The sequence below is a fragment of the Lathyrus oleraceus genome, chromosome 4 (genome assembly GCF_024323335.1).
Source record: "Lathyrus oleraceus cultivar Zhongwan6 chromosome 4, CAAS_Psat_ZW6_1.0, whole genome shotgun sequence".
In the NCBI taxonomy this organism is placed as follows: domain Eukaryota; kingdom Viridiplantae; phylum Streptophyta; class Magnoliopsida; order Fabales; family Fabaceae; genus Lathyrus; species Lathyrus oleraceus.
Genome location: NC_066582.1, coordinates 308,905,647 through 308,933,240, shown reverse-complemented (window position 1 = coordinate 308,933,240; position 27,594 = coordinate 308,905,647). Strand labels below are relative to the sequence as shown.

At 40.6% G+C, this 27,594-nt stretch overlaps 2 pseudogenes; both read right to left on the bottom strand.

Annotated features, from left to right (window-relative positions):
* Positions 1-25,458, bottom strand: part of LOC127137239 (leucine-rich repeat receptor protein kinase EMS1-like) — a 53,572-nt pseudogene extending 28,114 nt beyond the window's left edge.
* On the bottom strand, positions 16,624-18,191 carry LOC127135478 (hydroxyethylthiazole kinase-like; annotated as a pseudogene).
* Positions 25,459-27,594: the final 2,136 nt, after the last annotated feature.

The window sequence follows — 27,594 nt, the reverse complement described above, 5'->3', positions numbered from 1 at the left end:
GTCATACGCGTATGGCACTAGGCAATACGCGTATGAGATGGTCTGGTACGCGTATGGCACTAGGCATTACGCGTATGGATGAGGAAGATGATGTTTTGAACGTGGTTTGGTCTCTGTTGGTACGCGTATGGGGAAGTGGTACGCGTAGCATACGCGTATGAGATAGGTGGTACGCGTATGGGATTGGCTGAGAATTGGGCCATACGCGTATGGGACTAGGCAATACGCGTATGGGCAGGATTGTGATTTTTTCTGTGCTGTTGATGTGCAGTTTTTGGTTGTTCAGCTGAATAATGTAATTAGCTGATGTATGATAGGGTAGGGGTCATTTCCCGTTGTTTTGAGTAGTATAGGTATTGGTAGAGTGTGCTAATACTGTGATTGATTATGTGGTATGACATGATATGATTGTGTGGTGAAAATGTTGATGATGTATGATGATATGCATAATGTTGTGAATGTATCTATCATGTATGGAATTATGAATGGACTGTTTATGGCTTAGAGTGTGAGCATATGTCCATTGTGGATGATTGTTGATGTTTGCATGACTAAATGATTTAGCTTGCATATTCTGGCCTTTATGGTGGTAGCTAATTCCCATGGTGAGGAATTAGTGAGTTAGTATTGTGGATTGTTGTTGATGTTTGCATGCTAGGTGATTAGCGTGCATATCATAGCCCTTGGGGTGGTAGCTAATTCCCATGGTGAGGAATTAGTGAGTGAGTCACTAGGTCTCAAATGAGTGGGACTAGTGAGCTTGGTAGCCGTACCTGGATTTGGTCGGTGAGGTTGAACTATATGTTCACGAATAGTCGGTACCGCATGCATGGAGTCTCATTGCATAATGTATGTATGTATGACGTATAATATGAATGGATGTATTCCAATATTATACGTGTGTTTTATGGTTGTGTTGAGTTTGAGTATGATGATGATGATGATTATGAGTTGATATTGCTGTTGCTGAATATGTGAGATCTGATTAGGGTGGTGATATGTGTTAAATTACTTAGCATTACATGATATTTTATAATGCTTATTACATCGATTGAGGAACTCACCCTTACAACTATGTTTCAGGTAACGAGCAATGATTGAGTAGGAGCTAGTGCTTGGAGTCTAGTGTAGTTCCTTAGTGGGTCATGCTCTGATAGATGTAACATCGGGATGGGATGTTTTTAATTGTCTTATTGTTGGTTATTGAACCATTTTACATGTAATGTGTTACATGTTTTAAAATGATTGATGAGATTTCTATCCACTGTGTATTATGCAAATGCTTATGTTTTGAATTAATAAAAGAGCATGACAGTTATTTTGGTGAATGGTGTGAAGTGATTGTGTGACACCCTTAATTGCATATCTACTCTGATATATATAATTGTTGTTTTAATTAAATATTTGGGGTATTTTAGAAGGGTGTTACATGACCTCGTGCGTACCACGTGGGAGAGCTGGTATTGAAAAGGATCCTTCCTCCTCAACGATCGTAGGGGCAAGTGGACACACAATTATGGATCCCATGTGTGGTCAAGAAGGCGTTCTCTGGTAGAGCCTTGTTGTTGACGACCATGGATGGTGAAGATTTTCCATCCCTTGTGAATGCGGACGCAGTTAGAAAATACTTCGTAAAAATTGACCCGCTGGACAAAATGAATAAAAGGGTCCAAGCAAAAAAGGGCATCCCGGCGAACCAAAGAAAAAAAAAAGGAAAAGGTTCGGGCAAAAATTAGGGATAAAAAGAAAAAACCGTACACCCGGCAAGTCGAAAACCCCACAAGGGCGACTTGGGCAAAAAAGGGTATCCCGGTGGACTGAAAACCTGAAAGGGAGGTCCAGGCAAAAGAGGGAATGAAACGAACAACTGCGTCTAGCATGATCGTTTGTGCTGTGGATATGACTTGGATAATCCCCGACAGAGATCGATCGGAAGCGTCTTGTTCAGAAGACAGAAAGTGTGGAAAGTCTTGAGGACATACGGGGTGTAACCGAGTTGGAACTTGATGAGATCGCGGTTTCACATTGCCATTAGGATAGATTTTTCCTTTTGTGCCCAATCACCTCTTTTCAAGGATTGCTTCCTGTGTTGCTCGGTTCTGAGCCACCTTTTTTCAGCCAATAAAATGCAGGTTCAGTCAAATAATTTTGTTTTTTGTCTTCATTACCGCTTTGATTGCAAAAACATCCGTTTAGTTTGATAAAGAATATTTACACTTTGAAACATAGAGGTCCCTGCCGATGCATGCTTATAAGGTTGAAAGCATGAAATTTTATTCGGAAGTTTGAGTGACCTAAGTGTTGGAATTTTGGCCCGCCTGGGGCACGTTTTTATCTAACGATCTCTTTGCAGATGCCGTTGGTTTGTTCTCACTCACTTGCAGGTTGTGATATGAAGCCTTTTGACAAAAGAGATCCCTGCAGAGTCCAATCAGGGGCAAGGGATAGAAGAACGGTGAAGAGACGGTGAAAGAATTGCGACTACGATCCTAGAGGGTAATCAAGAAGACTCTTCAAAGTCTGAAGATTGGAGAGTTAGCCCGGATATGAGGAGATCGATTGTCTCAAAGCAAAGAAAAGACGAGAATACTAGGTGATGAGTCAAATAGACCGTATCTCCCCAGTGGATTTGGAAGGGTTATCTCCACAGCAGAGTCGAGATCGGTGTCTCCTCAGCAAGCCTGAAGGTTGCCATATCTCCAGTAGAAGTGTCGGTGGGTAGATTGTTCCTAAGGGTTGAGGATGTTTCCCCAGCAGGCTTGAGAGTGATCGTTTCCCCAAGCAAGCCTGAAAGCTGTTAGAACTGTTCTTCCCCAGCAGTCGGGTAGCAAGTTCAAAGACCATTTTATTCCCCAGCAGTCAGGTTTGAAGTACTGTTTCCCCAGCATGGTCTGGTCTATTATTTCCCCAACAGAGTTATGCCTTTCCCCATCAGGGTCGTGAATGTTTTCCCTAGCAGATCTCCCTAGTGGAGGTTTGCATTGATGGTTTTCCCCAGTGAGTCCCCGAGTGGATCAGGTTCGGTGAAAATTATTCCCCAGTAGAGTTTATCCTGCTCATGGGTTGGCAGTTATCCCCAGTAGAGGTGAGCATTGGCTGTTTCTCCTAGCGGAGTTCCCTAGTGGATGGGATTCAGTTGAAAGTCCTCTAGTGGATTGGATTCAGCGAAGTTGTCCTTGGTGGGATTTACTCTTTCTCCATCAGCATTGCCAGTTCCCGGCACGGTTGAGAGGTTGGCGTGTTCCCCATACAGAGCCTCCCCAGTTGAGTTGGTTCCTCTGTCGTCCCCAGAGTATCAGATCAGCAAGGCGCCCCCCAGCGGTGCATCTCCCCACAGAGTTGGAGAACCCAATCAGATTCTGTGCTCAGCAGAGCGACCATTTGCTCCCCAGCAGGAGTTTTTTTGCATCTTGCATGTAGTAATCATTGCATCCTCAAATAGCGTAGAATTTCCATTCGATATGGAGCATTACGCCATAGAAAAATTCAAACATATGTATTCATGTGTTAAACCTAATTAGACCGTATCCCCGGCAGAGGCGGATCATTGTTCAACAGCTGTACAGCACATTGGCTACAGTTGCTCCTGACAACATTCAGGATTGATAATTCCCCAAAGAGGTTTATTTCCTCACCCGCTGGTGAAAAGAAAGGTTGATGCTCCCCAGTGAGATCCCCAGCAAGTGTTTGGCCTTGTCTCGACATATGTAGATGTCATCCTTGTGATACCCGCGAGTGTCGTGGTTATCCCCGTGTGGGTTTTGTTTTGGTGTCCGTAGACCTCATCTTTCGATGTTCGTATCATCCTCTTTCCGTCTTCTCATTCATCCGTTGATGTCTGGTCACCTCTCCGTTGGTGTCGATAAACGTTGAGTTTTTCCCATTCGTCCGTTGACGTATGGTTGTATTTCTTTCTCCCAGTTCATCCGTTGATGTCTGGTCACCTCTCCGTTGGTGTCGGTAAACGTCGAGGTTCTCCTATTCGTCCGTTGACGTCTGGTCGAGTCTTCCCATTCATCCGTTGATGTCTGGTCACCTCTCCGTTGGTGTCGGTAAACGTTGAGGTTCTCCCATTCGTCCGTTGACGTCTGGTCGAGTCTTCCCATTCATCTGTTGATGTCTGGTCACCTCTCCGTTGGTGTCGGTAAACGTCGAGCTTCTCTGGTTCGTCCGTTGACGTCTGGTCGAGTCTTTCCCAGGTCATCCGTTGATGTCTGGTCACCTCTCCGTTGGTATCGATAAACGTCGAGTTTTTCCCATTCGTCCGTTGACGTATGGTTGTATCTCTTTCTCCCAGTTCATCCTTTGATGTCTGGTCACCTCTCCGTTGGTTTCGATAAACGTTGAGTTTTTCCCATTCGTCCGTTGACGTCTGGTTGTATCTCTTTCCCCAGTTCATCCGTTGATGTCTGGTCACCTCTCTGTTGGCTTCGATAAACGTTGAGTTTTTCCCTTTCGTCCGTTGACGTCTGGTTGTATTTTTCCTTTGATAAAAATCAAAATCCCCAGTAGAGTCGTCGGTAAACGTCTTGTCTGGTTACTGTTGCAAATATCTTGTATCATATCCTGCAGAGTGCAAATTTCTACGGTTCTTTGGTATTCAATCCCTGTTTATCCTGAAGTTTGGACAGTCGTTGCTCTCATCCGTTCAGGTTCCCAGTTGATTGAATAGGGGCAGCTGTAGCACCTCAAATTTGCACCTCCCATTTGTATATACATTTTCATTTTTAGGTCATTAACATTGCATTGTCATTGCATAGTCCATCATGTCATCAGTCAAGACTGGTTAGAAGATTCAAAGCCCTAGGGTTGGTGCAATGAGTTCACATGATTCAAGGATCATTTTGAAGTGGTTTGGCCAAGTATTGAAGGCTCAGAACTCATCAGTCTAGGTGCAATTCATCTGAGACCTTGAAAAGTCAACAAAAGTCAACTGTCAATTCAACTATGGATTTGGAGGTGGGAAATGGTTAGAGATGCCTCATTCATGTGTAAGCAAGTCTCATTTGACATCTCAAACATCAACATTGAAGGATTTGAAGTCAGATCAAGACTTTCCAAAAATAGCAGGTGACCTGTAATTTGAACTTTCCAAAAATGGAAAGGTTTTTGACCAACTTCAACTCAAGATTACATCATCAAGAAAGCTTCAAATGAAATTTTGTCCGACATGAAAGTTGAAGATCTTTCCCTCCCATTTCCAAAAAGTCCAACATCATGAATTTCTCATGTGTGGTTGATGAGATATGGTCCAATCATGGCAAAGTGTGGTTCAAACTTCAAATGAGCATAACTTTCAAACCAAAAGGCCAATTTCAGTGGTTCTTTTTGCATATTGATCCTTATAACATGTATTTTCCAAGCATATCATCATTTGACATGAAATCTCATTTGCATGGCATTGGTTCATTCATGAATATTTTGGGAAGAAATTGCATAAACTCATTTTTATGGAACATATGCATACCAAATCCATTTCAATGTATGCATGGAATCATTTTTAGTGGTTTTGGACCAAGCATATGCACTGTTCACGTGCATGGAGGTGCATGGAGCATGAAATCTCTTTTTTGCATAAACACCACAAACTCACTAATCCCATGTGCATTTGCCCTAATCCTTTCCTAAACATGATTAGCATTGAGTATAAAGCCTTAATCATAACTGTTTTCATCACAATTACCAATTCTAGATCTAGATTCACAAATTCTCAAAATTTTCTCTCACTTTTTTCTGCAAAATTCTTCAAACCTAAGCATTTTCTAGTAATCAATTCATCATCATGAAGCATAATTGAGCACATTTGCACGTGGAAACAGAGGAAATTGTTGCATTCTTGTTCATGTTCAAGGTGTGAAGCATCCATGGAAGTTGGAGCTTGAGCTGGTTTTGTGTATCCTTGAACCTTGCATTCATCATCATTCACCTCAAGAAGCATATTGGAAGAGATTTGAGGCGTGGCAAAGCTTGGAAGCAAGGGATTTCAAATCTGCTCATCAAGAGGTTACATTTTCGACCTCTTTAATTTTGTAAATCATTATGCTAAATGTGTAGATCTTTTATTGGTGGTAATTCTGGAACAAATTTGGATTGATTTGGTGTTGATTTGAGCAAGTTATATGCAATTAAAGTTTGGATGATGATTTTTATTTGCTTCGATCCGTGCATGTGTGATTGTTTTTTCATGAAATGTTTATGGATTTTGATTGTATGATGAAAGATCTACACAATGCTGTTTTCATTTTTCATTTCTGAAGTGTTTGAATTTTTCTGGAAAAATTGGGATGAAGATCTTCATCGTGTTCATTGTGTTCATAGCATGTCCAGGTTTCCTACGAATTTTGCTGCGGAACGCATGAGGCTTCCTGCGGATTCATCCACGAGTTCATGTGGATTTCCTGCGGATTTTTGAATCCATGCAGGAGTGCGCTCTAGGGTTTAGATGTCCAAACAACGTCGTTTGGCTTTGGCGCGTTTCTGAATTCAAATATGGCCATGGTTTGAACCTGGCAGAGAGCTTTTCTCACATTGCCTTGTGTTTTTCTCCTTTTCTTCATATTTTCATGCCTTGGCTCCAAAATCATTTTTCAATTTTCCATGAACTTCCAAAATTCACAATAAATTGAAAAATCATCCAAATGACCTCCAATTTTTTGCATTGTAATCCTTATCTTGTCTATTATTTTTTTATCATTAAAATGAAAATTGTGCTTGGCTGGATATTTTTTGGTGCTAGAAGGTTTGAACATGTGTCCATATTTGACATTGCCTTGCTATATCATTTGTGAAATGCTTGTTTCTTATCCAATGCTTCTGAATTTTTGCATACTATTTCTAGACATGTTGAGTGTTGTTTTGGCTTTGGTTTGAGGTTTTTACCAATTACCATTTCTGTTTTATGCCTATGCTAACTTGGTGACAATTTGTGTCACACATGTGCTTGTTGTGCTTATCTTGACTTATGCTATGTGATTGCCATGCCTAATGATGTCCAATGCCTCTAATTTTTTGTGTGATGATCATGTTGTATGTCATGTTTACTCATGAAATTTTCCAAGATTATTTGAATCATTTTTTATTTAATGTACATTTATTTTCTTCTGATGTCACAATGTGCTCACAATTTGCATACCTTGCCATGTTTGGTTCATGAAATGCTTTTGGTTAATGATATTGATATGGGACCTTTTGGAATGTGTTCTTGATTGAATGAAGTTGATTCATGTTAAATTTCATGTTCTGTTTTGAATGTTTGACCTACTTTTGACCCTAGGCTTTGACCTAGTGGTTTGGACTCACTGTTTGGATTATGAATTTCAGGTTAAGAAGCACATTACCATGGTTGAAGTGGTTCACTCATTTGGATTGATTAGTTGATTGATGTTGGCTAACCTTATGTTGTTTTGTAGGTTGATGCCAAGTCATTTGTGTTATGCCAATTGGCTTGTGGCTTGCACATTGTTGCCTAATGCCTTATCTGTTTGATTGTGTGATTGACTGTTGTCTGTCTGTTTGTTTGGCTTGTAAACTGCTTGATTTAGATTTTTTTTAGGTACCTAAGTTGCTTTGAGTTCTTTTGAACTTGCTTTTGCTTTGCTTGGTTGCTTAACCATTGAGGTATAACTCTTTGACTTCATGTAGTCTGGAAGACCTGTCCTGTTATGTGGGCAGGCACCTGTCTGAAGCCCTCCTTAAGAGGCAATGCTTGTGTTTGTTTACTTTTGTGCCAAGCAGGAAAAATCCTCTTATGAGGCAATTGGCAGATAAAAGAGATGTGTAATCCATCTCCTGCTATTCAGTGTGTCATCCACTTTGCTCACACCATGCGTTGATGCATTGTGGAAATCAACCCAAGATCTTTGTTGTGTCAGTCATATGTGGAGAAGAGTTCCTACATTCTGAACTCCCACACTTTCATTTGTCTGAAGCTCTCCCAGGCCAGGGATAAGAGCTGTGAGGTCTTACCCTCACTCCCCATTTCATCTGCTTCACCCTAACTCTCAATGTTAGGGTTAAGAGCTAATCATACCTCATTCCAGTGGCTTGTTTGTCGAGGTTGACATGACCCCTTGACTAAAGCCTAGCCTTGTATGAGCCCATCTGTTTGCATATTGTGTGAGTGCTTGCTTTGTGTGCTTGTATGTATTTGCCTGTGCTGTTTAGGATAGCTTGCTCCCTGTGCAAGTTAGATAGAAACCTTAACTTAGGGATCGTATGCATGATAACTTCTAGGCTCGAGTCGTAGTCTCCCTAGTAGTTTGTGTCTCCCTTTGTATCTGGTTCGGCTAGTCCTTTTTCCCTGTTAAGGGGAACTACGTCGCCCTGATCCTCATACCAGATGAGGTACGTAGGCAGGAGATGAGCAGATCTCTCCGGGCGCCCTTTTCTTTTTCAACCCCTTTGTGTGAGTAGGAGTCTGACATAAGTCCAGCGATTGGCAGTTGGTTTCCTGTGTCTTGTTTGCTTGTTGGAGTCTGACATAAGTCCAGCGATTGGCAGTTGGTTTCCTGTGTGTGTTTGTTGGTTCGGAGTCTGATGTAAGTCCAGCGATTGGCATTCGGTTTCCATGTTTGCCTGTTTGTGTGGAGTCTGACGTAAGTCCAGCGATTGGCAGTCGGTTTCCTGTGTTGGTTTTGTTTGGCGTGCGTTAGCCGAGCTACGAGTGCTCTGATTCTTCTCCAGTCATAGAAGATACGTATGCATAGGATGCGACATCCTAGCGAGCACGTTTCCCCTGTCCCGAACTACGTTGACTCTGATGTCTGTGCCTGACAGACTACGTAGGCCCAGGATACGATATCCTGCCGAGTTCCGCTTCTTTCGTCCTTTTGTGTTTGTTTCCAGCATGTGTGCAGTTTGTGAGCAGTTTTAGTAACCTTTCTTCTATTCTTTTGTGCGTGGATCCCGTCGAGTACGATGGATGCGTAGGGGTGCTAATACCTTCCCTTCGCATAACCGACTCCCGATCCCATCTTTCTCTGGTCGCGAGACCATGTCTTTTCCAGGTTTACTTCGAGCGTTTCCTTTCCCTCTTTTGGGATAAATAATGCACGGTGGCGGCTCTGTTGTTTCGTTTTCCCGCCGGTTTTTCGCGTAATGCGACAATATTTCCAAGGCACAGCCCTGGTGCTCTCATAGGGAAAAGGCGTGGGCATACATATTTCCACAGGCGACAGCTTACTATTCACTGGAACCACTCCACCACTATAATATGGGATTTCAATTGGTTCAGGTAAATTGAAACAAGGTTCGATTACCAACACATCTTCGTTCTTCACAGCACTGGATATTTGAAGCACTCCCTTATCCATCAAATTTTGAATGTTGTCTCGTACCACCTGACATCCCTTTGGGTGTGTGGCACACTCTTCACAATTGTCGTGATCAACATTAACCAGGCCAGCTTCCACCAATCGGGCATGGAATGCTGCCAAAGGAGTCTTAACATCCTCCACCTTATCAACCGTAACACCAACAGAAGCGTCTTCAATGGCGTTGACTCCAGTATTTTCATGGGGAGGAAGGGGATTGTTCTTCACATTCGGTCCCATGTCCTTAAAAGACAAGATCTTGCTCTCAATCAATTCCCGAACCCTATGCTTCAGAGCGTAACAACCCTCTAGGTCATGCCTGGGGGCACCTTCATGGAAAGGACAATGTGCATTAGGGTTATACCATGGAGGAAGACGGTCAGGTGGAGGTCCCATAGGTATGGGAACCACCAAACCCTTTTGCAACAAGGAGGGATAAAGCTCAGTGTACGACATTGGGATTGGATTGAAGGTCGCCCTCTCCCCTTGCCTCCTATATTGGTTCTGAGCATTTTGCCTTGGCGCTTGAGCTCTCGGTTGCTGATAAACAGGAGCTGCAGGTGCTTGTTGATAAGCTGGAGGAGTCGTATCACGTTGCTGAACTGGAGCTGGTCGGTAAGCTGGAGGCGCTTGATAAGCCTGAGCAGGCTGTTGATTGAATGCAGGCGTCACAGCAGCCACGTATGGTTGCGGAGCATACTGGACGGGATACATGGGTGGTTGATAGGGAATTGGTTGTTGAATATATTGATGTGGTGAGTATTGTTGTGGTCTCTTTCTTGGAGGAACTCTTCCTTGACCAGCAGTCACGGCATTTGTTTCCCCCTCTTTCTTCCTGGGAAACCCTCCAGAGAACTTCTTTGGATTAGCATTTGAAGTTCCAGCTACAGCCGCCAGTTTGCCATTCCTTACGCCATATTCAACGCGAGCTCCTATAGCAACAAGCTCGGAGAATCCCAAAGAAGCACTTCCAACCATCTTCTCGTAGAATTGGGGTTGGACAGTGTCGATAAACAATTCAGCCAATTCTTTTTCAGCAAGAGGTGGTTCAACCTGAGAAGCTAGTTCCCTCCATCTTTGAGCATACTCTTTGAAGGACTCTTTGTCATGCTGGAACATGCTCTGCAACTGTCTTCTGTCAGGCGCCATGTCCATGTTGTATTTGTAATATTTTATGAACGCATCTGACAGGTCTTGGAAACACCTGATCCTGTTCTGATCCAGACTTAGATACCATTTGGAAGGAGCCCCACTTAAGCTGTCTTGAAAACAGTGAATCATCAGCTTGTCGTCCTCCACGTGTGCAGCCATTTTGCGGTAATACATGATGAGATGGCTCTTTGGACAAGTATGCCCCTTGTATTTGTCGAAGTCCGGGGTTTTGAATTTTGCTGGAATCACCAACCCGGGTACAAGGCACATTTCTTTGGCAGCAGATCCAAAGACGTGGTCTCCTTCTAGATCTCGGAATTTCTTCTCAAGGAGCTGCATGTTCTCCTTTACCTCCCTGAAGTCCTCAAACCTTACTTCGTCACCAGCAACAGTTGAGTCAACAGTCTAATACATGTGGTTTTGATCTTCATAATGAGGAACATGCCTAGCATAGGCGGCTGGTGGAACCACAGTATGGATGACTGGACGTGCGTCGGTGTAAACTGGTAATGGCACAGCTTGTTGGACAGATTGTCCCATTTTGTGCACCACCTCCGCTCGGGGGACGAAATCATAGGGTAGCCCATATGGAGGAAGGGTTGAGGGTAACGTCCTCTGAGGTGGGACTTCCACTGCTGGGCCCGTGGTCTCTGAAATCACGATCGCTTGTGGAATCTCGAACCTGAAGGTTAAAGCTTGCAGCATCTCTCGCATCTGGGATATGCCTCCTTTGATTTCGTCTAGCTCAGCTCTAACTCGGGCGCTCTCTTGTTCTTGTTCAGCCATTCTCTGTCTTGCTCTGGCGCGAGTATTATACTGGTGTTGAAAATTCAGCGTGAAACTGGTGGAAGAAAGGGCGGAGTGAGACTTTTTCTTTTTTGAAAATGTATGAATGCATGTATGGATGCATCTTGTTTGCAAAACTCTTGGTTCAAACTAAAAGTTTTGCTTTTTATGCGTATGCAATGAATGGATGGATGCAATGTTTTTTTTTGGATAGGTTCAAAGGTCCGAGGTATGGATAAATTTGATTGCTTCCCAAAACGGGGTTCTCACCGGGTATGATCTAGGGCTTTGTTACAAAGGATCCCCAGAGTCATTGATTCACAAGAATGTTTGACGCTTACGGGAAATACTTTCCGGTCGTCAACTCTATCAAGGGAATCTAATCTGGGGGAGGTTCTCGTACCGACTCTTACGAAGTATTCACCTCGGGAGTCCGTACTACGCAACCATCGACTGGGTTCTAGACAGGGTACTCAGAGTCATGGATTCAAAAGACTGTTTGACGCTTACGGAAAATACTTTCCGGTCATCAACTCCATCTAGGGAATCTATTCTGAGCGAGGTTCTCGTATCGATTCTTACGAAGTATCCACCTCGGGAATCCATACTACGCAACCATCATTTCTAGTTGGCCAGAGGTTCAATGTTCTAAAAGGTTCTTAGAGTCATGGACCCCTTTGAAATATTGAAGCTTACGAGGTATACACCTCGGGAAACAATATTTGCAAAAGGATCTACTCTAAGTGAGGTTCTCGTACCGACTCTTACGAAGTATTCACCTCGGGAGTCCGTACTACTCAACCATCGTCCTATCGTATGTTTTTTTCACTCTAGACTCGGGTGTAGAGTCTTTCCCACATGGTTTGCAATCAAAATCCAAGTACCCAACACGGTGGAACCAATATACAACAAATATCAATATAACAATACAGATAATAAAAGCAATAAATAAGGAAAAGCCACACAATTAAACAAACAAAGGCACACAAACGTCCTAACTAGGCTTGACTCACTTAGGGATTGGGTATGGTCCCCAGCAGAGTCGCCATCTGTCGTACCTCTTGGAAAAAATGTGGATACGACTTCAAAGCGAAGCGCGATCGCACGCTCGCAATGATGGACTGAACAGAGTCGCCACCGAACTTTATTTATTCCCAAAATGGGAAAGGGAAAATATCGATAAAACCCCTAAAAGAAAGGATAAGATATGGTCATCGCAACCAATATCAGGGTTCGGGAGTCGATTACGCGAGGGGAAGGTATTAGCACCCCTCACGTCCGTTGTACTCAACGGGAACCATTAGGTCAGTTGTGCGCGTTAATGTTAGTTTGAAATGTTAGGCTTTTCAAGTTATTAAGTGGGAAAGAAAGAATAAAAGAGAGGAGAATGTTTTTCGATTTTTGACGAAGGACTAAACCTAAGTTTTTTTATTAGTGGGCCTGACAAGATTTATAAATCCTGCTCCTACGTATCTCAACAGAGAAATCAAGGCTTACGTAGTTCTGGGTAGAAAAATGTTTGTTTGTTGGTCGATTTTAGTGAAAGCTACTTTGTGTCAAATCGACAAAAACATTGTTGGACTACCCAAAACATGTGAAGAAACATTGCCTTGCATTGTTTTGAAACAAAGTACCTTTCATTTGTGAAAAGGTTTAAGAGATCAATCGCACGGCGGCGAGAAAAGAAATTGATTGGTTTGAGGTGTTTTGAATGGTGGCGAGAACTTGGATGAGCGAGATATACATCTTGAATCCTAGTCTCAGGAGTGCGCGGTATACACCACGTTCCATTTCAATCTTATTTGAAAAAAAGTGTTTAAAGATTAGGTGTTTTGAATTTGATTGAGAAAGGGTTTGAAGAAACCGCATTGACAATTTTAAATGATGGCGAGAGCTAAGATAGGCGAGACATATGTCTCGAATCTTAATCTCGGGAGTGCACGGTATACACCATGTTCCATTTCCACCTTTATTAAAAAAGTGTTAAATAAGAATTAGGTATTTTGAGTTTTGTTGTGAAAATGACTTGACCCTAGATCAAGTATTGATGGACGTTTAAGAGAAATTTGAATGAGTGTTTGAGAGAAAACAAAGTGGATAAATTTGGATGATGGCGAGAGCTAGGATTGGCGAGATATACATCTCAAATCCTAGTCTCAGGAGTGCGCGGTATACACCACGTTCCATTTCCATCTTTGTTGAAAAAAAGGTCTCAATTATGAATTAAGTTTTTCTATTTTTTTATTATGAAAAATGGCTTGACGTTGGATCAAGCGTTTGATGAAAGTTTGAAAGAAATGGTATAGAATGGGAGGAAGAAATGGCTTTGATTCGTTTATTGAGAAAAATACTCGACGTTGGATCGAGTCATTATTTTTTTTGATATTTTTGAAAATGGTTGACTTTATTCTTGTGTTAGTAGCTAACTAAACAACCAAGCAATAAAGAAATCAAACAGTAAAACTATTACACATCGGGGGAGTGGGGTACATTTTGTCAAATGGGGATTCAAAATACTGGAATAATTAAATCGGAACCTAACAATAAATAACGCAATTTATGAGTGTAAGTGCAAGCGAACTGTCTCATTGTAAGAAGGCCCAAGAGTAAGCCATGTGAAAATAACACAACAAGTTATATTTACAAGACACTTAAAAATTAAATCGAAAAAGGGTAAAATCGGGATTTGTACGGATGGACATTGAGGAACACACAAAACCTAAATAATGTGCTCAAAGCTGGTTTGCGCATATTGACAACAATTGAAATGTCATATGCGATTAATCGAAACGCGGCGAAATACTATCAATATATCGATAAAAATAATCATGGATAAATAACAAGAAAATTGTCAAATCCATAAATTAAAAATCGATGTTTAACATTAAAATCAACAAGTGTTTAAAAAAAGGAGAAAAAAAAAAGGTTTAAAATAATAAAAAAAATGGTAATAATAATAAAAACTAGTAAAAAATAGAAAGTATGTTAAAAATGAGAAATGCTGAAAACCAGGGATTGAACCCAGAACCTAGAGTTTACCAAAGCACCTATTTACCAACTCAACCAGATAGACATCCTTGTTATATAGTTTTAAACACTAATACATAATATAACAAAAGACGCACCAAACCTTTTAAATAAAACATAAAGTTGAAAACAGTAACTACGAATAACCAAAGCTCATGTTGAAAACATGTAACGACGAATGACCAAGCTCAGTTTTCTTTCCATTTTGAAAATCAAAGTCTTAACAGCAAGTTAACATCACAATCAAACAGGCAGCGGTGTTGCTAAATCAAACATGAAGTTCAAAGCATAATCCAAACATGGAAATAAAGCTCGGAAAGGAAGCTAACCGGTTGTGGCGAGCTCGACCGACGAATGTGAGTAAGCGTTGCCTTCAATTCTCTCCTTTTCTTTTCTGAATGGTAGCCGCCAATCCTCTTCAAAATTATGGTTTTTCAGCTCTCTCAGTAGCCGCTAATCTTCTCCTCTTCTTTTCTGAATGGTGGCCGCTAATGTTCTCCTCCTCTGTGAACAGTATCCGCCCCTTTTATAATCCCATTGCTAGGGTTTGGATGAGATCAAAAGAGTATTGGAATTGGAAGTGCTTTCTTGTGCTGCTCTATTGTCTATCCCATTTTAGTGCTTGCTCTGAAAAAGGTAACTTGTACCTTGTAACTTCTCCTGGAAATATTTTGATTCCTTTTGTTGCTTATGGACTTTTTACCGCCGGTAAAAGGTTATTCACTGATTTTGTTTTACTTGAATATCATATGTGTTGTTTGATACTTGCAGGAAGGAGGTACAATGTTACTCTTCTCAAAGAGGTTTATTATATCATTTTTCACATCTTTTTGTGGTTTCGCTGGAGCTAAACTTGGTGTCACAGAAAATTAAGTTTGTTGTATTATAAGACATCGCAACTTCACCTGAAACAGATACGGCAACCAAACCAACAGCTCCTTTTGGTGTGCACTCATGTACAACACAATCCGCAGCTTCCTTTAAAGAAAGGCCTTTGAATTCCATTATCGCAGCCATATCTCTTGTTACGGTCGCGCAGATTATTGCTTCACCTATTCCTGTTGCAGAAACATGATCCATCTATTTGATTCAGACAGCACGAGCCGCAACACCGTGCTTCAGAATTAGCTGCTCCAAATAAAAGAAAGTCCGCCGATGAGAGACATGCTGCCTTCGAACATCACTATATCTTGCCTCTGGTTGTAGCTTGATGATCAGATGAATCTGGATTGCCACAAATCCCAAGTTTGACTACAAATGTAGCCGTGCTTCCTTTATCACGTCCTTCTCTTTCCCTCCAAATATGACCACTCATGAGATTTACAAATCTTTTTGCAAATGGTTAGCCCAAGACCTGAGCCACTGCTGGATTGACCCGCTCCACTCTGAGACTGAGTAAACTTCGTAAAGAGATGCGGAATATCTTGTGGGAGAATGCCACGTCCAGAATCCTTAACCTGGACTCGTATATAGAAATGACCATCACTTGATGCTGGATAGAACTCAGGCGGTCACCAATCCGGCAAGGATTCTGGTTTTGCAACAGAAGCTCTTATAGAAACATAGCCTTCCTTAGTATATTTGACAGCATTACCCACAACATTTAAAAGTGTTTGCATAAGCCGTTTCTCATCACCAATGGCAATATCAGGTAGATCAAGGGCCAGAATTAAAGTAATGGGTAATTTTTTTCACAGATGCAATAGGCTTTATCAGTTCAATGACATCTTCTAAGACATCGTGAAGGTCGATTTTCCCCCTTTCTAATTCAAGGATGCCGTCTCCCAGTCGGAACAGATCTAAAACATCATTGATAAGTGCTGCCAAAACATTCCTACTCTTCAATACAGTTTCTAACATAACCCTCTGCTCTAGAGTCAATTCCTTCTCTGAAAGAAATGGTGACAATGCTATAATTGCATGCATTGGTGTCCTCATTTCATGATTCACGACTGCCAGGAAATCATTGCGAGCATGAATTTCCATTTCAGCTTCTCGCCGAGCTAAATCTAAAGCAACATTTTGTTCTATGAGTTGATCACGGGCTCGCATAGACTCCTCCATAATAGCAGCATGTGAAAGGGCAACTGCTATTTTATCTACAACAACATCGACAAGCTCCAACTCATGATCTCGCCATTTTCTAGCACTATCAGTAGGGAGAATGAGAACCATGATTGCAAAGCTTTTTTGCTGAAAGATCAGGCCAATCATTAATTGGGAAATTTGACAAATGCAAAAGTGGCACCCGAACAGCAACAACTTCAGGTGGCACATATCTTCCAACAAGAGGTCTTATCCTGGCAAGTGGACACGTGTGTGGTATCCGTGTAGCATGCAGGGAATCCCATGTGGTTCAATCATGAGCTATTCATTCAGATCAGTCTCCTTGCCACTGCTTGCAGCTGTGTTTACATCCACTAAAATTGCTGCCGCATCACTCATAATATTAGCAACAATGCCTGTGGACACAGATTGACCATCACTTGCAGAAATCAAGCTACCATTTTCCAATTGTGTGTTTGTAGAATGATGCTCATTTTTCACACCATCAATCTCTTCTTTTAAAGCAGTGCTCCCATTTACAAATGCATGCTCTGTAACGTCAATGTCTTGAAGGTGACAGAAGATAGACCGAACAAGTTCACGCATTGTGTAGTGTGCTATCCTCTACAACAACTCACTTTTGGTTCCTGCTTGATGAACTATACGGAAACAAGTGTTTACTATGGTGCAAATATGTTGGTTACTCGGCATTACAAATGCTTCACTTTTCACGCATGCCAAAAAAACTTGTAATATCTTCATTAATACCACTTCTTCTGATCCTGGATCAGTCACCTCAAATCTACAACTTGTGACAGCATCAACTACCAAGTGCATTCGTAACGACGCAGGACCTTTAGCCATCTTCATTCCTAACTCGCCGGCAACACCAAACACAACTAGTGTTGGTACTGCCGCATCGAAAGCATGACCTTTTGTCAACTGTCACAAAGGCAGCAATAAGTGCAATGACAGAACACCCGGTTGCTGTAATTTTTTGCATCAACGCCACCCCATTGTGAGCGCCAACAACTTGATAACCATTTGTAACAATGTCAGTAGCTCTTGACACTACAACTACGTAACCACTTTTCTGAGCCAACAACTTTGCTGCTTCAACCGCATCCATTGAATCATGAGTACTGTCTGCACCCTTGGATGTGGAGGATTCATGGGAGGAAGGAAGAGCCATAATTTCAAAACCATTTCCTCTGATAACAGTGGGTTTGAGTATAAAAAGTTGGACGCAAGCATCAAATTGGAGCGACAAGGCGGAAACAGCGACGGGATCAAGAACCCAAAGGATGTCCAACTGAGAGCATAGTTTGGCGATAGTAATCATGGCGAGAAGAGACTTGGGAGAGAGTGTACCGACGTTGATGCACAGAGCACTGACTCGCGGGGTGAAGTCAGGAATCTCTTGGATGGAATGAACCATTGTTGGAGACGCACCGGCGGATAAGAGAGTGTTGGCCATTAGATCCATTGAAACGAAGTTGGTTATGCATTGAATTAGCGGTGATTGAGTTCGAATTTCTGAAAGTAGCTTCCATGTTCTTTTTCCTCATTCCAACCTCTTGTTGCTTTCTAGAAGACTTTCTTTCCGAACCTGGAAGGTTCCTTCGTTGATAGATGCACCGGCCACATTCTTTATAATCTCATCTGGCATGCTGTTTGGAGCAGTTTTTATTTCATGTATAATGCTATAAATTGGTTTTCCATTTTCTAAGGATACGTGATTGTTTGGATGTCTAGTCTTAGCACCAGCATGCTGCTCGAACTCATAGGCACTGAGCACTCTAGAGTAACTGCACATTGAACAGCCACACTAATATCCACCGCTACCGATAATCCCTTCCAGCTCAACCTTTCCAGCATCAGAAAATGCTTTAATCTGTTTGGAAACTATACGTGGCTTCAGTGTTTCCTCCAACAGTACTGTCTCTTCCATTTGATAAAGTAGCTCTATACACAGTTCCGAAACCTCCGTCTCGGATTATGTTTGTCTTAATGAAATTATCGGTAGCTTTGAGGATATCAACCAAAGTTAATTTCAAAAGAGGCTGCTCAAACATTTCCACGTTGATACTAAAAGGTTCCTTTGATTTGCTACTGCTCAAAAAGTAAAGATTTTGATCCAAATAACTATTCAGTTTGGTATCGCTGAGTTCCTCGGGATCGTGTTGCTTCTTGCTAATCCATCTATGCAGAACAAAAGCAAAGATCAAAGTTATTAATATAACCGTAATGGCGATTCCACCAAGCCTCCATGCATTAAACAATGCATATCTACTGTTGAAAATACGAAGATTCCTTTGACGGAATAGACCCCGACAGATAATTGTGAGAAAGTACCGGACACTACAATTCACTTAGTTCCACCAATTTGCCATTGAGTTGATTGTTTCCAAGGTCCAATGTAGTGAGTGAAACACAATCACCGAGCTCCATTGGAATGTTTCCTTTAAGCATGTTTCCATTCAAATTAAAAACTGAAAGACTTTGAAGACTTCCGATTTCTATCGGGATAGTACCTTTGAGACGGTTATTGCTAAGAACAAGCCTTTGTAGAATTACAGCACTCCCAATCTCCACAGGAAGTGAACCCTCCGAGTGGTTATTTGCGGCGGAAAACTCCATCAGAGTTGATAAGTTCCACAAACTAGAAGGAATCTTTCCACTGAAATTGTTGTTGTCCAAATCCAACACCATCAAAGGAAGCTCGGAAAGGTACTTCGGAATGGAACCAACAATCTGATTGTTCATCAAAACCAACTGAGTAAGGTTCTTACAATTAACAAAAGCCTTCTCAATTGTTCCACTAAGATAGTCATCATCAAGATCCATCTCCAAAAGTGAAGCAGCATTACAAAGCTCCTCAGGTATATGGCCTGTCAACAAGTTGCTACTCAAACTGAGATGCTCCATCACAGAACAATTCCCAAGCTCCGGCGGAATCACACCCGAAAATCGATTCGCCGATGTAAGACCCCAATTTTGGCCCTAAGATCCCTCATGGCCCATATCATATCATATCATGGCCTCAAGGATCATTGCATGCCCTAGCTCCCCTCCTAGTGGGTAGTTTGCCTTGTGAGTTTGATTCTTGATCACCAAGCATGTCTTGCATTTGTATATCTTTGCTTTTCATATGTTTACTAACCAAAAAGTACAAAGATATTCTCATTCTAACCTTGTTGCTTGCAGCTGAAGCAATCATCAGCCAATTAGGTCAAAATCAGTCAAAGACAGTCATTGCAGTGGATGGTGGCCATTCTTGCAGAATTTGGGCACCATGATCAATAATCAAGAGTTCATATAACTTGGGACATCATTTGGAATCAAGTTCTCAAGGAATTAGGGTTTGGAATTCATCAGAAGGTGCTTCAGTCAGGCAAAACCCTAAAAAGTCAAACTTGGTCAACTGTGGATTTAATCAGTGATTTGATGGATGGAATTGATTTGAAGGAGCTCATTCATGTCCATATAAGCCTCATATATCATGTCAAACCTCATCATGGAAGAATTTGAGGTCAAACAGAAAATTTCCAGAAATAGAAAGTGGACCTGTAATTTCAATTGCCAAAAATGGAAACTTCTTGATCTTAAACTTACATCATGATATAAGCTTCAAATGAATTTTTGCCCAACATGAAAGTTGAAGATCTTGTTCTCCCATTTTCAAAAAGTCCAAGAACTCTCAAATCCCATGTATGGTTGGCAAGATATGACCAATTCATTTTCACAAATTTTTGAACTTCAAAAGGCCATATCTCTCAAACCATTTGGCCAATTTTGGTGGGGTTTTTTCCTACAAGCTCCATTTGTTCCCCTCTTTCCAAAAATTCATTCATCATGTACCAAAACCTCACCATGCAAAATTCCATTTTTGGACTTGATTTTATTAATTTCAAGTGGTGCAAAAAGTTGACTTTTTGATTTAGCATTTTTTAACACTTGTGACCAATTGGGAATTGTTTGGAATGGTATTTGCAACTTGTCCAAGGCCCAAACTCGGCCAGAACTTGCACCTCCACCTCCATATGTTCAAAATTAGCAATTGTGCAATTCACTTCATTTAACAAAAACAAGCTTAGCATTTGTTAAACCAAGACTAAACAGCAAATATAAGTCACATTTTCTGGCCATTCAACCCTAGCTGCAGCCTCTAACATACAGAAAAACTCTTTCTCTCATTTCTCTCATTTGGTGTATTGTTGAACTTTTTCCACAAAACCTGAAGAACCACGAGCTAGCTTGCATTGCTTCATCATCCATCATCGTTGTGAGCTGTTTCCAAGTGTAAAACACCAGCTGGAAGTTCATCTTGTGTTCTGTTTTCTTCGACCACCCTTCCATGGCAGTTTGGAGTTAAAGTTGAATCGAGCAAGTTTGAGCTTAAATCCTTCCATCATTTGTCATTTGAAGCTTAAAGCCACGACTGTTTTTGCTATTTGGAACCAAACAACAATCACATCACGACTGTTCTGCAAATTAGGTGATTTTTCGATTTCAACCTTTTCTAAAACTATGATGTGCTTATAATAGGTCTCCTTGCCATGAGCGTTTTGAACTTTGAATCCACAAAAATGGTTAAGTCTACTGAAAGTTATGTTGAATTCAAATCTGGCATGTGATTATGTTTTTGTTTGATGCTTCTTTGTTGGTTCAAATTGATGTTGATAATTGTTGGATTTGTGATGCATGATACTTGCTGAGTCCATTGATGTGTTGTTTTGCTGTTTCTGGAAAATAATTTCGCATGATGATGATGAACCATGAAGATGAACATATGCTGTAGCCTGTATAAACCCTAAGCCATTCCCAGTTTTTTTTCCTATTTTTCTGTATCGTGTTTGGCTGTTGTTTATATTGTGATTGCATGAACCATTTCATTGCCATGCTGCTTGTGCATTTCTGGATGAATTTCGTTTATGATGATGAACATGAAGATGAACATATGTTGTTACTGTTCAAAACCCTAACCATTTTCCAGAAAACTTGATTTTCACGTGTATTGTTTGCTGTTACTGTTCTATTGGAATTGGACCAATGAGAACATTTCATTTCCCATGCCCTGTACGCACCGTTTTGGTTAATGAGGCCATATTCACAAAATTGCCATCGGTCAACCACCTTTGACTTGCTAAACCATGTTATGTGTTCATTTTGTTCCAAATTGTTACTCAACTTACAAAATTCCTAATTCACTCATTTCAATTCCAAAATTCATGAAATTTTTTTGCATCATATCCACATGAATGTCTACTTTTTTATCATGATTTTTAATGATTTTTTGGATGGCTGGATTTTTAATGGCTTTAGGGTTCTTAACATGTATGCACATTTTGTACCTTTTGCCAATCCTCTTGTGAAATTGTGATGATGCATCCATTTGATCTGAAATTTTTTGTGGTTAATCTACACTCATTCATGTTTGTTTTGATGTAGAGTTTTTGAATTTATCATATGTGGTTTGTGAGATATGAATTTTTGAAGTAGGGTGTGACAATTTGTGTCACACCAATGATATGCAATTTCATAATTTTTGTTGACATGCTTCCTGACCTCCAATTAATGTGAAATTTTGCATGATCCTTCTCTTATATGTCTAGTTTATGTGTGAATTTTCTTGGATTTAATTATGCCATTTCCTATTTGTTTGAGATTTTTCTTCCCTGCCTAGTCAAATGTTGACTTTGTGTGATACATCTTGCCATTTCCTTTGTGAAATTCTCATACTTTATTGGATGATCATGGAATTTTACATGTGCATACTAGACATCTTGAGCTTTGCATTGGTGTTGATCCCATCCATTTCTCATCTGTTTTCATTTAGTTATGTTTTTTTGAAGTTGATACATGTATGTTTGACTTCTTTGTGCATACTTGGAATTGTTTTGACTTCCTGATTTTAATTGACCATCTTCCCATGATCCAATTGAGCTGAAATTTTTTATGCATGTCATTATGTGGATTGTGATTGAGCATGAATTATTTTATGATTTTTGGAATTGATTATGATTGCTTTTGAGCTAAGTCTTGCTGTTGACTTCATTGAGCATATTCAAATTTGCTTTGACTTCATGATTTTCATTGACTGCCTTCCACTTGTCCAATTGTGATGAAATTTTACATGCTTACCATGCTAGGTGTTAGGATTGATCATGAATTATTTGGTGATTTTTGAAAATGTTTGAGTTGACTTTTGATGCAAGTCTTTCTGTTGACTTCTATGTGCACCATTTTGCCATGCTTTACCTTCTTTTGTTTGTGAAATGATGGTGATGCATGATATGAACTTGAGACCAATTGTGCTTGCTTCTTAAATGTTTGAACTTGATTTTGGTTGACTTTCACTTGCTGTTTTGGCTTTCTCATTCATTTTTGACCCTAGGCTTGTCCTAGTGGTCCTGTTGCTTATGTTTGAGCTCATTGTTTCAGGTTAAGCACAAATGCTCCAAAGAGAACAATCCAATTTGATTAAGCTTGATTGTTTATCATGAGCTAATATCTTTGTTTTGTAGGTGGCTTGACTCATATGATTTGAGTCTTGTGCTTTGCACATTCATCTGATTATGTTGACTGTTAATTCTATTCTCCTTTTGCTTTATCTTTTGAATTGTGTACTGATTCTGTTTGACTATTTCAGGTACCATTAGTTGCTTAGTTCTTTGAACTTGCTTTGCTTTGCTTTATAGCAATTTGCATTGAGGTATAATCCTTTTCTTCATGTAGTCTGGAAGACCTGGCCTGTTACTTGGCCAGGCAACTGTCTGAAGTCCTCCTTAAGAGGCAATGCTTGTGTGTGTTTATATTTGTCCCAAGCAGGAAAAGTCCTTCAAATAAGGCAATTGGTAGATCAAAGGGATAAGCAACCTATCCCCTACTATTCAGTGAGTCTTCTCCTTGCTCCCATTACATGGTTGTAGCATTGAGATCCAAACCCAAGATCTATCGAGTCAATAATGTGGAGAGAGTTCCTACTTTCTGAACTCCCACACCTTCTGATATTCAATGCTCTCCCTGATCAGGGATAAGAGCAATGAGGCACACCCCTCATCTCCTTTCATCTGCTTCACCTTAGCCCCTCAATGGCAAGGTTAAGAGCACCTGTGACCCTATTCCAGTTGGCTTCAATGCCTAACCCTTTTGTATGAGCCTCATTGTGTGGTTATAGTGTGTGCTGAATGCTTTCATTGATTGCTTGATTGTTTCATATGCACATGCTTGCTTGTATGCTTTATGCATTTATCATCATTAATTGCTCATCAATGCATAGTCATCTCATTTGTCCTTGTGACATTATCATTGTTGTTTACCCATTGAGGACAATTGTAAGACCATTCATTGGCCATTGCTCCTATGATATGGAAGTGAGTATAAGACCATCACCTTGGCCACTCATCTTATCTTTGCCTGATGCATTTGATTGTATGTGAGGATGCAATTGTAAGTCCCTGCAAGTTGGCATTTGCTTTCCTATGATCACATGTTGCTTTGTTTGTTTGTATGTGAGGATACAATTATAAGTCCCTGCAAGTTGGCATTTGTATTCCTATGATCATATGTTGGATACTGGTATAAGCCCAGACAGATTGGCATCCGGTATCCAAGTTTCTTTGTTTGAGGAGATTAGTATAAGTCCATTGAGTGGCATCTGATATCCAATTTTGTTTTAGGAGATTGGTGTAAATCCATCTATTGGTATCCGATATCCGCTTTTGTTTGTGAGATTGGAGTAAGACCATTGAGTGGCATCCGGTATCATTTGCTTGCTTACATTATTATTATTCATTGCTTATTCCAAAGGACACACTTGAATCATCTCCCATATGATCTCAAGAGGTGAACCTTCTAAGAAGTTTTACAATCCATTTCCATCCATTCATCCTCATTATGTCCTAAACCTTTTCACACTTGGATTTCAAACTTGACATAAATATTGTGCAAACTTCTTCATGTTTTCAAACTAAAAACCTGGACCCCAAGTCCTTGACTTTTTTCAAAAACTCCATTTCATAATACTTCTTTCGAATCAATCTTAATCATACTTTGACTCTACTTTCATAATCACAATCAATTAACTTCACCCATTCACTTGTTTTGGCTTTGTCCATTGTTAATCTTTTCATGCATTAGCCATAGGTTTCAATTATCTTTGTGGTTGATGTAAACCTCACCTTATCCTTAGTGAGTCGACTATAAGACTTCCGTACTGAAAACAGGGCTAACCCCTCTAGTACGTCGAAGCTATCCTCGCATGGTGGATGTTGGTCTTGGTCGAGTTTTCTCCCATTGATAATCAAGAGCCTCAGTGCTATTGTTTAAAATTGAATCCACCAACTTTTGGAAATCTTTTAGCCGAACTACGGCGTTTTGATCCTTACCTTTGATGGAAGGTACGTAGGCAGCGGGTTCATCCGTTCAAACCCAATAAAAATTGTACATTCTTTTCTCATCATCCCAATCATGTTTGCACAATACTTATGTCATAACAAATAACAATCTTTTACAACAAGTGTGAAAAGGGCTCCCTAGGAGTACCTAGGACGTAGTGGGTGCCTAACACCTTCCCATTGCGTAATTTACCCCTTACCCAGACTCTCTGATCTTTTTATTAGTTTTCTACGTGTAAAACTTCTTAGGCTTTTGTTCGCTTTTTAGCCAGTCCTTTGGATAAATAAAAGTGCGGTGGCGACTCGAAATTCATTGTATCCTTTGCTTATGGTTTAATCGATAAATCATATAGCGACGAATACACCGCTACAGCCGAAAGCAAACGAGAATCAACATTAGTCCATTTTCCAAGCCAAGAAGGCAAAGGTCCATGTAGAAGATTCTTTTCAGCTGAGAAAGTTCTTATAGGAAGCCCGGAAAGCTCTTGAGGTAGTGAACCAGAAAGTGAGTTGAAAGAAAGCATCACAGAAGTTAAATTTGAACAGTTTCCAAGCTCTGATGGAACTGACCCATTAAGCTCAGAAAAGACAAGGTTCAAAATTTTCAGATTTTTCAACTTCCCAATAAACTTTGGGATTGAACATTTCAAAGGGTTATAAGAAAGGTCAAGTTTAGTCAATGGTTTCAGGTTCTCCATTTCTTCAAGTAATGGACCTTCGATCAAGCAAGAAGGTGAATGGAGAAAGAATGCAAACAAGTGATTGATGGGGAAAAATTTTCAGGGCCAAAATCGGGGTATGACATCACCCAAGCCCATTTCAAAAGTTTGGAGAGAACCAATAAGCTCATCCACCTTCATATTGCAGATATCCTGAGCCTCTTCTATAGCAGTGGCCTTCATGGCAAATCTCTTAGGTAATCACCTGAGAATCTTTCTTACAAGTTTCTCTTCAGCCATTTTCTCACCTAAGCCACCAGAAGTGTTGGCAATTTCAAGAATATTCATGTGGAAGTCATGAATAGTCTCATCCCCTTTCATCCTCAGATTTTCAAACTTGGTGGTCAGTGTCTCAACCTGAAAAATGGAATGCGAAAAAAAACAATCGGCGAAGAAAGACAGGAGAGTCGCCACCGTGCGTTATTTATCCCAAAGGAGGGAAAGGAAACGCTCGAAGTAAACCTGGAAAAAGGAAAGGACAAGACAGGGTCTCGCAACCAAATCTTGGGTTCGGGAGTCGATTATGCGAGGGGAAGGTATTAGCACCCCTACGCATCCGTAGTACTCTACGGGATCCACTTTTGTAGTTCTTGTCTAAAGGGTGTGGGTTTATCTAATGTGTTATTTACTAAAAAAAAGGGGTCAAAAGAAAATGACTCGCACGGATGTCGCATCCACTGCATACGTATCTCATCTGAATATGAGAATCAGAGTCTTCGTAGCTCGGCTACCTAGGGGTTAAGGGTAATTGTGCTCGCTAAGACATCGCGTCTTATGCCTACGTATCTCATCTGGAATGAGAATCAGAGCAAGCCGTAGTTCGGCTAACTACGGGGTTATGGATTGGGTTTTGGACGAACGATGTTACTACGCAATCTACCGGATGCTCGACCTTTGGAGACTTACTCGCCTGTAGTAGAAGGAGTTAACGTGTTCTTAGGAGAAGAAAAATCAATGAATTTGTTTGCGTTTTAGGAACGCTCAGGAAAAAGGGAAATCCTAGACGAAGGAACCTGCATGAAGTAAACACACAAAACATTGCCTCCTATCGAGGTCTTCCAGCTAAGAAAGCGGTAAAAATACGGGAAAATGTAAAAGTACCACACGGATAAAGATCCGAAGTAACAGTAATTAACGGAACAAGGAAACCCTGAGATCCTCCCAAGCTAACACCATCAAAGAAAGTGAGTCATTACAGGTAATCGGAATGAAACCTCCAGGCGGTATCCCACAAAGAAAGTGGAACACCAGGCAAACCATCTCTGCAAGAGTCATATGAGCCCTCACAAAACAAAACTCAACAAACAGGTTAGAGAAACAAAATGGGGTAACCAAGAATTGCCCCCAAATCAAAATGTAACCACATGAATCATGCCATTAAAATTCACAAAAAGCTCACAAAAAGCAACCAATGGTAGGAGGCCTAAACCTCTTGTCAAACACATGCATCAAAAGGGTATCAAATTCATCCATAATACCTCATACATTTAGAGCATTTAAATTAAAGGCATAAAGATGATGGATATAGGGCAAACCTGATTGGAGAGATCGGTTGAAATCAAATGGCACGGTTGGATTTGCAAACCAATGTTAGGGTTTGCTTGAGCTGAAAGTGTGTGAGTCAGAATGAACCTTTCAGAGTTGCCTGGAGGTTGCTGCAGATTAATTCTCACTCTCTCTGTCTAGGTTTCTCTCCAAGTTTTGTCCAGGGTTTTGTTTCAAGGAAACCTCAGAGTATTTTGCTTCTCTTCCTTTTTCTGTCCGTTCTCCCTCTTTTATAAGCTGATTTTCATGGCTTTGTGGGTTCAAATGAGAGAGGTCCAAGTCCAAGATTTTTCTATTATATTTTATTTATTTATTTATTTAATTTTTTTTCTTTTTTTTTTATTATTATTTTTTTTTCTTTTTTTTCTTTTTTTTCTTTTTTTTCTTTTTTTTTTCTTTTTTTTTAAATAAAGTCTCTTGGATCTGATTCTGATTGACATGATGAAATGCAATATGAAATGTTAAATGACCTAAAAATGAATGCATGAATGAGGAGGGCAAATTTTGGGGTGTTACAGCTGCCCCTATTCAGTCATCAGCTAGCCCGAGCAGGATGAAAGCGAACCGCTTATCAGACAAACAGGGTGAGCTGTGATTGAATACCAAAGA